Consider the following 10413-nt stretch of genomic DNA (forward strand, 5'->3'; position numbering starts at 1 on the left):
ACATTAGCTAACTTTGGATCCTTAATCTGCCTACCATTCAGGACCTTGTCAAGACAGTTGCATCAATTTTGCACAGCTCTTCAGGGAAAAACTCAAAATTTGTGAGACACGATTTCTCTTGCACAAATTCATATTGTATGGCCTTAATCATCATCTGCCTTTCCAAATGTAAATAAATCTAGTCTCTCAGATTTCCTTACAGTAAGTTTCCCACCACTGATGTACGGTTCACCAACCTGGTTCAATGGCTTACTCTTAACAGTATTAGGCACCCACCAGTCTTCTGGTATCTTACCTGTAGCTAAGGAAGATATGAAAACCTCTGCTAAGTAACTATTTTCCAATAAATTTAATGGGGAACTCAACTAATTTCACTACTGCAGCAGCATACTGAACAGATCATCTGCTTTCAAGGCATGGCTGAGGTATGAAAATGTCTGTTACTTTATTTTTGATTACAGTTGAGGATGCAAACTGTAAGTAATCCTTCAACTATAAAGGTGGCGAGAATTGGATTTCATTGATATGAAATTTGTTTTATGGCAGCAGTACAGTGCAAAATCAAAATTTACTGTAAGTTACCAAATTTTTAAAAAAATGTAATCATGAGGCTGTGTTTGATCATCAGCTCTTCAGAAATCTGATGCTGGAGAGGAAGAAGCTGTGTGAATATTCAGGATCTTTTACCTCCTCCCTGACAGTAGTTACAAGAAGAGGACATGTCCCAGAAAGTGTGGGTCTATAAGTAATCAAATCTGCTTTCTTGCCACCGACACTTGAAGATGTCCTTGTTGGAGAGGAGAGATGCACCCATGAGGGAGCTGGCTGTGTCTCAAACCCTCTACAGCCTCTTGAACTCCTGTGCATTGGACCCTTCATACTGGATTATAATGCAACCAACTAGAATGCTCTCCACTATACACAGAACACAGAAAATAACAGCACAGTACAGGCCCTACAGCCCATGATGCTTTTAACCTTCCCTCCCACATAACCCTCCACTTTTCTTTCATCCTTATGTCTGTCTAAAAGTCTCTTAAGTCTTCCCAATGTATCCACCTCTACCATTATCTCCAGCAGTGTGTTCCACACACTTACTACTCTCTCTATTTTAAAAAATCCTACTTCTGATATCCTCCCTATGCTTTGATCCAATCATCTTAAATGTATGCCCTCCCGTATTAGCCATTTCTGACCTGGCTGTCCACTATGCCTCGTATTATCTTATACACCTGTAACAAGGCACCTCTCATCCTCTGTTGTTCCGAAGAGAAAAGCCCTAACTTACTCATGCTATCCTCATAAGACATGCTCCCTAATCCAGGCACCATCCTGGGAAATTCAAGTTTAATTGTTATTCAACCATGCATTGAATACAGCCAAATGAAACGATGTTACTGCAGGGCCAAGATGCAAAACATAGAACCAACAGTCACCCACAGCACAAAGCGCATAGAGCACATATAAGATAGCAGTAAAATAAGTCACACACACACACACACACACACACACACACACACACACACACACACACACACACACACACACACACACACACACACACACACACACACACACACACACACACACACACAAATAGTGTCCAAGACCCTGGGTCCATGAATATTGCAGCAATCTACAATCAAGCACAATATGGCTTGTCTTCTCCTGAACAAACACAAGGGGGCAGCACTGACTCCAGCTTGGATGCCATGCCACACCATCTCCAGTGGAGTGGACTGACTCTGACAGCTTTAGCCTGGATGGGTGTAAACTGGCGACGTCGAGGTTTGTCGCCTATAAATCAGTGAATCAGACTTGCAGCATTCCACATTAACAGTATTCAACAGGGTCTTACAATCACAAGAAAAACAATTAAGACAATCACTCGCTGTTAGACTCTAAAGCTTCCCCATCCTTCCTATAATGAGGCTATCAGAACTGAACTCAATACTCCAAGTGTGGTCTAACCAGGGTTTTATAAAGCTGCAACTTCACCTCACAGTTCTTGAACTTAATCCCCTGGATTAATAAAGTCAACCTGCACAGCAACTTTGGATGTGGACCCCAAGATCCTGCTGTTCCTCCACTTGCTAAGAATCCTGGTATTAACCTATTACTGTACCTTCAAGTTCAACCTTCCAAAGTGCACTCACTTCACACTGGAACTCCATCTGCAACTTCTCAGTCCAGCTCTTCATCCTATCAATGTCCCATTGTAACCTATAATAACCTTCTACACTATCCACAACTCCAACCTTTGTGTCATCTGAAAACTTACCTTTCCACTTCCCCATTTATAAAAATCATAAAGAGCAGGGGTCCCAAAACAGATTCCTGAGGAACACCACTGGTTGCCAGCCTCTAAGTAGAATACACTTCATCTACGACCACCCTCCGCCTTCTGTGAGCAAGCTATTTGCTGAATCCACACAGCCAAGTTCCCCTGGATCCTATGCCTCCTGACTTTCTGAATTAGTTTACCATGTGGAACCCCGTTGAAAATCTTCCTAAAATCCATATACACCACATCCACTTCATCATCTATAGACGTTTGAAAGAGTTTTTGGTGACATTCCAAATCTTCTGAAACTCCTAATGAAGTACAGCCTCTGGTGTGCCTTCTTGTGATTGCATCAATGTGACAGATTACAATGAGTTAAATAACCGATGCTAGGAATAGACAGGAAATGACAGAGGATATTGGAGCAGGAGGGATGAGAAAGAAAAAGAAACAGGTATTTAGCTTCTTGAGCCTGCTTTGTCATTCACACAAGCTGATCTGCCTCAGGCACTGATTTCCTGCCCTATCCCTTAATGCCTGTAATGTACAGAAATGAATCAATTTATTTGAAATGCATTCAATGACTCAGCCTTCAAAGGCCTCCAGAGGACAGAGAATTAAAAGGATTCATTACTAAATAAAGAAATTTCAGGCCTAAATGACCTACTCCTTATTTTCAAACTGTTAATTCTTGTTCCCCAGGCAGTGGAAACATCCTCCCTACATCTAGCCCACAGAATTTCATAGCCGTCACTGAGGTCAAACCTCAAACTAGAGAACAGGCTCCCAGCCTGGTCAATCTTTGCTTATATGTCAGACAGGTAATCCCATCCCAGGAACCACACTATAATATGGTACAAAATGTTTTTTTTTTAATTCTAGGATTCGAATCCTCTTTCAATTAAAACTAACTAAAAACTTGCAACTTAACCATTTCTATTGCATGTCAACTTTCAGAGATGTAACAGGACACCAAGGTTCCCTGGAACATGAACATTTTCTAATGTCTCACTCTTTCAAAAAGTGCTCAGCATTTCTGCTTTTCTACATTGTTCCCTTCTCAGGTTTTCACATTGTACTCAGTCTGTCCACCCACTTAGATCATCTACAACTGCTTGAAAACTTCTCATTTTTATCACCACACATTTAGTTTTGTGCCATCAGTAAATTGAGAAATAATTACCACTGGTCCTCTGAGCTAAATTATCAGTATAAATTATGAATAGTTGGAGCTCAAGCACAGATCCATGATACATCACTGCCAACATCAGGGACCTATTTAGTTCTAGTCTTCATTTACCATCCATTAATCAGCTCTCAACTCACATTAGCTCCATGACCATGGGTTCTAACTTCATTCAGTACACTTATTCCTGTGTGAAAATCCAAACATATCATATCTGCTGGTTCCCTCTCATTTGCTTTACTAGATACCTCCTCAAAGGATTTACAATAGATTAGACAAGCTTGATTTATTTTTCATAAATCCCGGTTCATTCTGCCATATTACTTTTCAGTAAGTTTTTTTCTATAACTGGTTTGTTGGTCAATTGCAGATGGACAGCTGCTGGTCCAGCTGAAATTGGCTTCAATTACATAGCTGAATAACGTATGAATAACTCAAAGTGAATTTTAAATGTAGGGGAAGGGTATAAAAAACATGATCCAGTTGAAACTCCCTGGGTCAGCAGTGTTTAAATCTGTTACAATTGATGAGTAAATGTGGTTGCACCCATCTCTAGGGGCTACTAAATCTTTATCTCACTGGACCATTAGTATTCACCCCAAAATCAACAATAAAATCTGGTAATGATTTAAATGTTGGCTGAGCTGCCAGTACAAGTGGTGCATGCAAGCATGATTTCAATGTTTAAGAGAAATTTGAATAGGTACATGGATGAGAGGGGTTAATGGGAGTAGGCAGTTTAAATGGTTTCAGCAGGAACTAGATGGGCTGGAGGGCCTTCCTCGGTGCTATACTTTTACAATTATGACTAATTGACAAGCACTATTACATCTATTCCAGCCTGCAGTAATAACCATAATTACTACACTAATTTCTCATTCAGTACTGATTTGGCAAACATTATTTGCTATGTGCCTGATACAATAGGTAAATTCCTTCATTTGCTATTTTGCCATTTGTCAGCAAGCCACTGGGAACCATGAACATATGTTGAGCAACACAATCTCCCTTTTACTCTCACTAGACACACTGATGTCATAGTCATATGGCATAGAAATGGGTCCATCACTCACTGAGTCCACGTCAAACATCAGCTATTAATCCCCTTGTATTCCTTACATATCACCATCAATTCTTTTCACCCCTGATTTTATGCAAATACTGTAATTTACAGTGGCCGCTTAAGCTATGCCTGCTCTCATCTTTGGGGTGTTGGAGCACCATAGAAATTCTATACAATCACAGGGAGAAGGTGCAAATTCCGCACAGACCGGTCAGAATTGAACCTGAATTACTGGAACTCTAAGAGAGTAGATCTACTAAGTGGGACACTGTGTATGCATGTGGTTAATGTGTTTTTTTTTTCAGAAATTGGATTTGCACTATTCAGTCTCAAATGAGGTTTAGGTGATGGTGGTAAGCCTGGTGGTGAAAAAAATGAGGGAAATCATTTGAAATTAAATGGAAGTATTTTTATGTCAGAAAACAAACAGATGAAGTCAAACTACTTATGAAAACCTCAGAAATTGGGACAAACAATTCATGGCAATGCTGACATTACGTGACACTTTCAAGTGTTACCACACTAAAGGCTGATTTATACTTCTGCGTCAACTCAACGCCGTAACCTACGCAAGTGGCCTACATGCGTTGTGAGCATTTATACTTGTGCGTTGGTGTGTCTGTGTCACTCTGCAATTTGGGCATGTCGCGCATGCGCACACACCTGACCGTGCAAGGCTTCATTGTCATGGTAGTCTTTCTCAGGGTAAACAAGTTTAAAGCGAGCGTCTTTTTTCATAAAAGCGAAATGTGTCCTCCATAATTTTGGAGGTCTGTAAAGCTTTATGGAAAGCATTGCAGCCAGAGTTCCTTCCCTGCCCTTCAGTCACCCAATGGGAAGCTATTGCAGTGTAGGAGGAAATGCGATGCTACCAAGCGGACCAATCACAGTTGTTCGGTCTGCGTTGCCGCAACGCGTAGTTACATTTTGGGAGAGGTGCGTGTCAGGCTACAGCGTAGGGTTCGTGGCGACGCCGTACTTAGAGTGTCGAGTTGACACAGAAGTATAAATCAGCCTTAACTTGCGCCAGATGCAGGATCACAGAATAGGTATAAGCTGTGTTCATTGGTTTTGTGCTTCAATCCAATGTGCCACTTATTATCACAGAATTCTACAAACCAATCACTTGTAAATTCAAGTTTTAACTGTTTTGACCTTCTTTAAGTGTGTTCAATTTGCATAACAGTGATAGCTGGAGCATCTAGTTCCAAAACTGAAAAGGCTGGAAAGTTCTCCATCTAATCAGTGGAGAGAAAACAAGTCTCTAATGCCGATGAGAAAACTTGATTGGATAAAACATATTCCTGAAGAAAAAGAATGCTGCAGCTCATTGTACAAACCTTGGAGGCATCAGGAAACACTAAGGCTTTTTTATCCCTGCCACTGAACACAACCATTGGTCTGTAGATCATACAGCAATGGTGACATTTGAAATTTAAAATTCACATTGCATTTTTCTCCCAGTCCCAGAGGAAGCAGGTGGTGAAGATGTGAAATTTAGTGAGACTATAACATCCTGAATCAGAAACAGAATCAAGTTTATTATCACTGGCATGTGACATGAAATTTGTTAACTTAGCACCAGCAGTTCAATGCAATACATAATCTAGCAAAGAGAAAGAGAGAGAGAAATATTAAATAAAATAAAACATAATAATAAATAAACAAGTAAATCAGTTACATACTGTATATTGAATAGATTATTAAAAATGTGCAAAAACAGAAATTTTGTATATTTTAAAAAGTGAGGTAGTGTCCAAAGCTTCAATGTCCATTTAGGAATCGGATGGCAGAGGGGAAGAAGCTGTTCCTGAATCGCTGAGTGTGTGCCTTCAGGCTTCTATATCTCCTACCTGATGGTAACAGTGAGAAAAGGGCATGCCTTGGGTGCTGGAGGTCTTTAATAATGGACGTTGCCTTTCTGTGACATCGCTCCCTAAAGATGTCCTGGGTACTTTGTAGGCTAGTGCCCAAAATGGAGGTGACTAGATTTACAACCTTCTGCAGCTTCTTTCAGCCTGTACAGTAGTCCCTCCATACCAGACAGTGATTTAACCTGTCAGAATACTCTCCACAATACAACTATAGAAGTTTTAGAGTGTATTTGTTGATATGCCAAATCTCTTCAAACTCCTAATAAAGTATAGCCACCGTCTTGCCTTATTTATAACTACATTGATATTTTGGGACCAGGTTAGATGCTCAGAGATCTTGACACCCAGGAATTTGAAGCTGCTCACTCTCTCCACTTCTGATCCCTCTATGAGGATTGGTATGTGTTCCTTCGTCTTATGGAAGATAATTTGTTAATTCATGGGATAAGGTTACATGAATGTTGTTAAATGACTTTGAAGGATGTAGCAACTAGGCCCCCATGATTTAACTCAAACCCATGTTAACTTTGAAGAGAAAGGAGACAAATGTAGTAGAACTGCAAGTCCCAAGATGTCAAAGATGGGTTAAGTGCAATGAAGATTTCAAGGAGCCGAAGGAAAAAAGCAAACTATCAAAACACCACTTCATGAAAGTTAACAATGATCCAAAGCTTTCCAAATTTATTAATGAGAACAATCCAAGTAGTAAATACGGCAATCAATGATTAAAAATGTTAAAAATAATTACCAAAATGGTCTTTGGATTGTTTCATTTGTAGGAAGAAGCCTGTGTTAGGCTAATTTCATAATTGCTGCAAATAGAAATTTGCATGAGAAGGTACACAATATTTCTGTCAAAAATAGTTGCTTTATTCCATACCAAACTGCTTTACTTTTTTTAAGTTCCTAAAATTTTTTTACAGATATTCGCTATTTAACTATTTTTAGCTCTACAATAAAACATGAATATGATTTCAAGCTGGAGAGAAGTTTTGGTTTCCCTAAAACTCTCCACCTCACCAAAAGCAGAAAGCTTACTCTAGCTCAGAGCATATCAAATAGGAGCAGGATCATGCCCCTCTCCCCACCTAACTCTGACTTCTCATCTTTTGTTCTCCAGTCCTGCTGAAGGGTCTTGGCCCAAAACATCGACTATACTCTTTTCCATAGATGCTGCCTGGCCTACTGAGTTCCTCCAGTATTTTGTCTGTGTTGCATGTAATTCAAACTTGCTTCTCTATTCAGCAAGATGTGCCTGATTTACTAATCCAGTCTCATTTCCCTGCTCTTTCCCCCATAGCCCTCTATTCCCTTAATGTCCAGAAATATATCAACCTGTATTTCAAACAAATTCAACAACCATGTATCCACAGCTTAAATATTTCTCAATTTCAAACGTTCATCTTTCTCCTCTTCCTATTCTATCCTCCCTGTATCAAGCTGGTAACATGCATTATCTGTTCATCTTTCCTCAAACATCAAGCCTACCATCCCTACAACTAGTCCAGTGAGTCTTTGCTGCACTCCCTTGGTAGCAAGTACATCTTCGACAAGTAGATTAAAACTGTACAATACTCAAGAGCAGTCTCGACAAGCCCTTATAATATTGTAGTAGGGCCTCTGTCCCCCTTACCATAACCCTCTACTAATAAATGTAAACACACCATGTCTTTATATTTACTTTTTGTACTGGCTTCTCCCTTTTTATTTTTAAGTCCATCACCCATAATGAAGCAAAGGCCACTGACAACAGCTTGCGAGTGTCCTCTGTCCTGGGCCAGTCTTTCAAGTTGTCCCCAGGCAAGATCCTCCCTCTCCCTTTAGAGCTTCTGTTGGCATTTCTGTAACTCTGGGTTTTTGTGGGCTGGGGTTGCTAGCCCCATGCCCAACCCTTCCCCCTTTCACAGCCAGGCTTGGGACCATCTGTGTTTTTTTTTTGTACAGGCATTGGTTTTTAATGGCTTCTGTATAAGCACACCTGGGTACTGTTGGAAGACAAACACTAATTTCACCATTTAAAATATTCTGTGCTTCTGTGATGTGCACAAAGTAGATGAAATCATATTTTATTCTGCTGCTCACGTTCTCAGTCTCTCAGTTAGCTTGTCTAAATCCCTTTGAAGTCACTTTGATCCTCAATACTTAAAAATCCCAGCTGGTTTAGTACGATTGCAAATTTAGGAATATGACATTTGATTGCCACAAATTAATGATATGTATCATGAACAGATGGGACTCGAGCACTGGTTCTTAAAGTACCTCACTAGCACAGCCCGATAACCTGAGAACGATTTATTTATACATACTCCTTTGCTGTCCAATACACAATTCTCCATCAATGTATGTATAACGACTCCCAAAACCTTACCATCCAACTTGGTTAGCCAATGCCCTGCATAGGACCTTCTTGACTCACCTCTTGACAATCCAAAACACTTTAACCATTTGCAAGATGTGTCCGGAGTGTGACAAGGTAGTCTATTTACATAGGTGAGATCAGCTCCATCATCAGTCATCATTCAGCACAAGGCAGCCTGTTGCATTGGTACCCACTCACCAATCTAAATAATCATTTCCTCCTTCATCAGCAAACGGTATAAACCACCTATAAAATGCATTAGATTAGCTCATCCATTCTCTAGTCATATTTCCCAAACCCACAATTTTTATGACCAAGGACAGTGAGTGACTTCAAGCACATTGGAGTCCATTCCCATCTTGTTCCCTGGTAAGTCATACACAACTGTATCACTAATAATTTTTCCTTCATTGTCACTAAATCTGTTATGGAACTACAAGCACCAGGACTGTAGCCTTTCTGGATAGCCTCATCTCCATTTCTGACATTCAATTCTAGTCACTCCACCTTAAGATGCGAAGGCTCTGGAGAGGGTGCAGAAATGTTTTAATCAAACGATTTCAGGGCAAAAGTCCTTAGTTTATGTGGTCAGGCTGGATAAACTAGGGTTGTTCTGTTTGGAACAGAAGTGCAAGATTGAAAAAGGTATTTTTTAAAAAATGAGCAATGCAGCCAGAACATAAACAATTTCCATTCACAAAGGGGGCGAATACATGAGGATATACTATAGAAGGAAGGTAATTGTCAAAAGTGATGAGGATTTTTCTTTTAAATAGTAATAATTATTAGGCTTTAGAATTAACTGCCAGCATTGATAGTAGAGGAAGATTTTGGAGCCAAGCTGAAAAAAAATTGTAAGCCAGTGGGGTGGTACTGCCCTTCAACAGGGCCAAATCACCTGTCTATGCTACAGCCATGATTCAGTTAGGATTGGCACTAAATGCCAACTTTGCTAATGATAGGAAGATGCTTAAAAAAAAAAAAATTGAAAGGTTCTGTTGCAAACTTTGGATCTAATCACACATTTATTTCATGAAAATTATAAAGGGACCCAAAGGACTGCAGATCAGTAACGCCAAATTCTCTAATGTTCCCTATAAAACCAAAAATAAATCATTCCTCTAAACATGCCTTAAACATTTTGAGCCTAGCATTTAAGATTTAATTTTTTCCTACCTTTCACAGCATCTGACTTCTATTGAAATAGTGCCAGATGCCTTAAAATCTACTTGAATGAAAAACAAGTGGAGAACCCCATTACTTTTATGCAAGGAGGGCAGCAGGAAAAAGCCAGATAATTTCATGCTTGAGTGTCAAACATCAATGGTTTATAAAAATGATTAGTCCACAGCTCTAAATATTTCTGGTCACCCAATTTTGATTAGAAAAGATTGCATTTAAGAGGTTGCAAGAGATTCACCAAGATATTGTCTGAATTGAACATCTGTTATGATTATGGGACTAAATTCATGCACACATAAAACAGGACTACCATTAAATATTCTAATGGTATCCTTTGTAGGGGAATCTTGCTCAAAAGGCAGCATTAAACACCAAATTAGATGATCAAATGATACTTGGAAAAATCTTTTGAATCAAAGATTTGAGATCTATGAAGGATGATTGATAAGTTTGTGGCCTACGGTA

Source organism: Mobula birostris, chromosome 26 (genome assembly GCF_030028105.1).
Source record: "Mobula birostris isolate sMobBir1 chromosome 26, sMobBir1.hap1, whole genome shotgun sequence".
NCBI classification, from domain to species: domain Eukaryota; kingdom Metazoa; phylum Chordata; class Chondrichthyes; order Myliobatiformes; family Myliobatidae; genus Mobula; species Mobula birostris.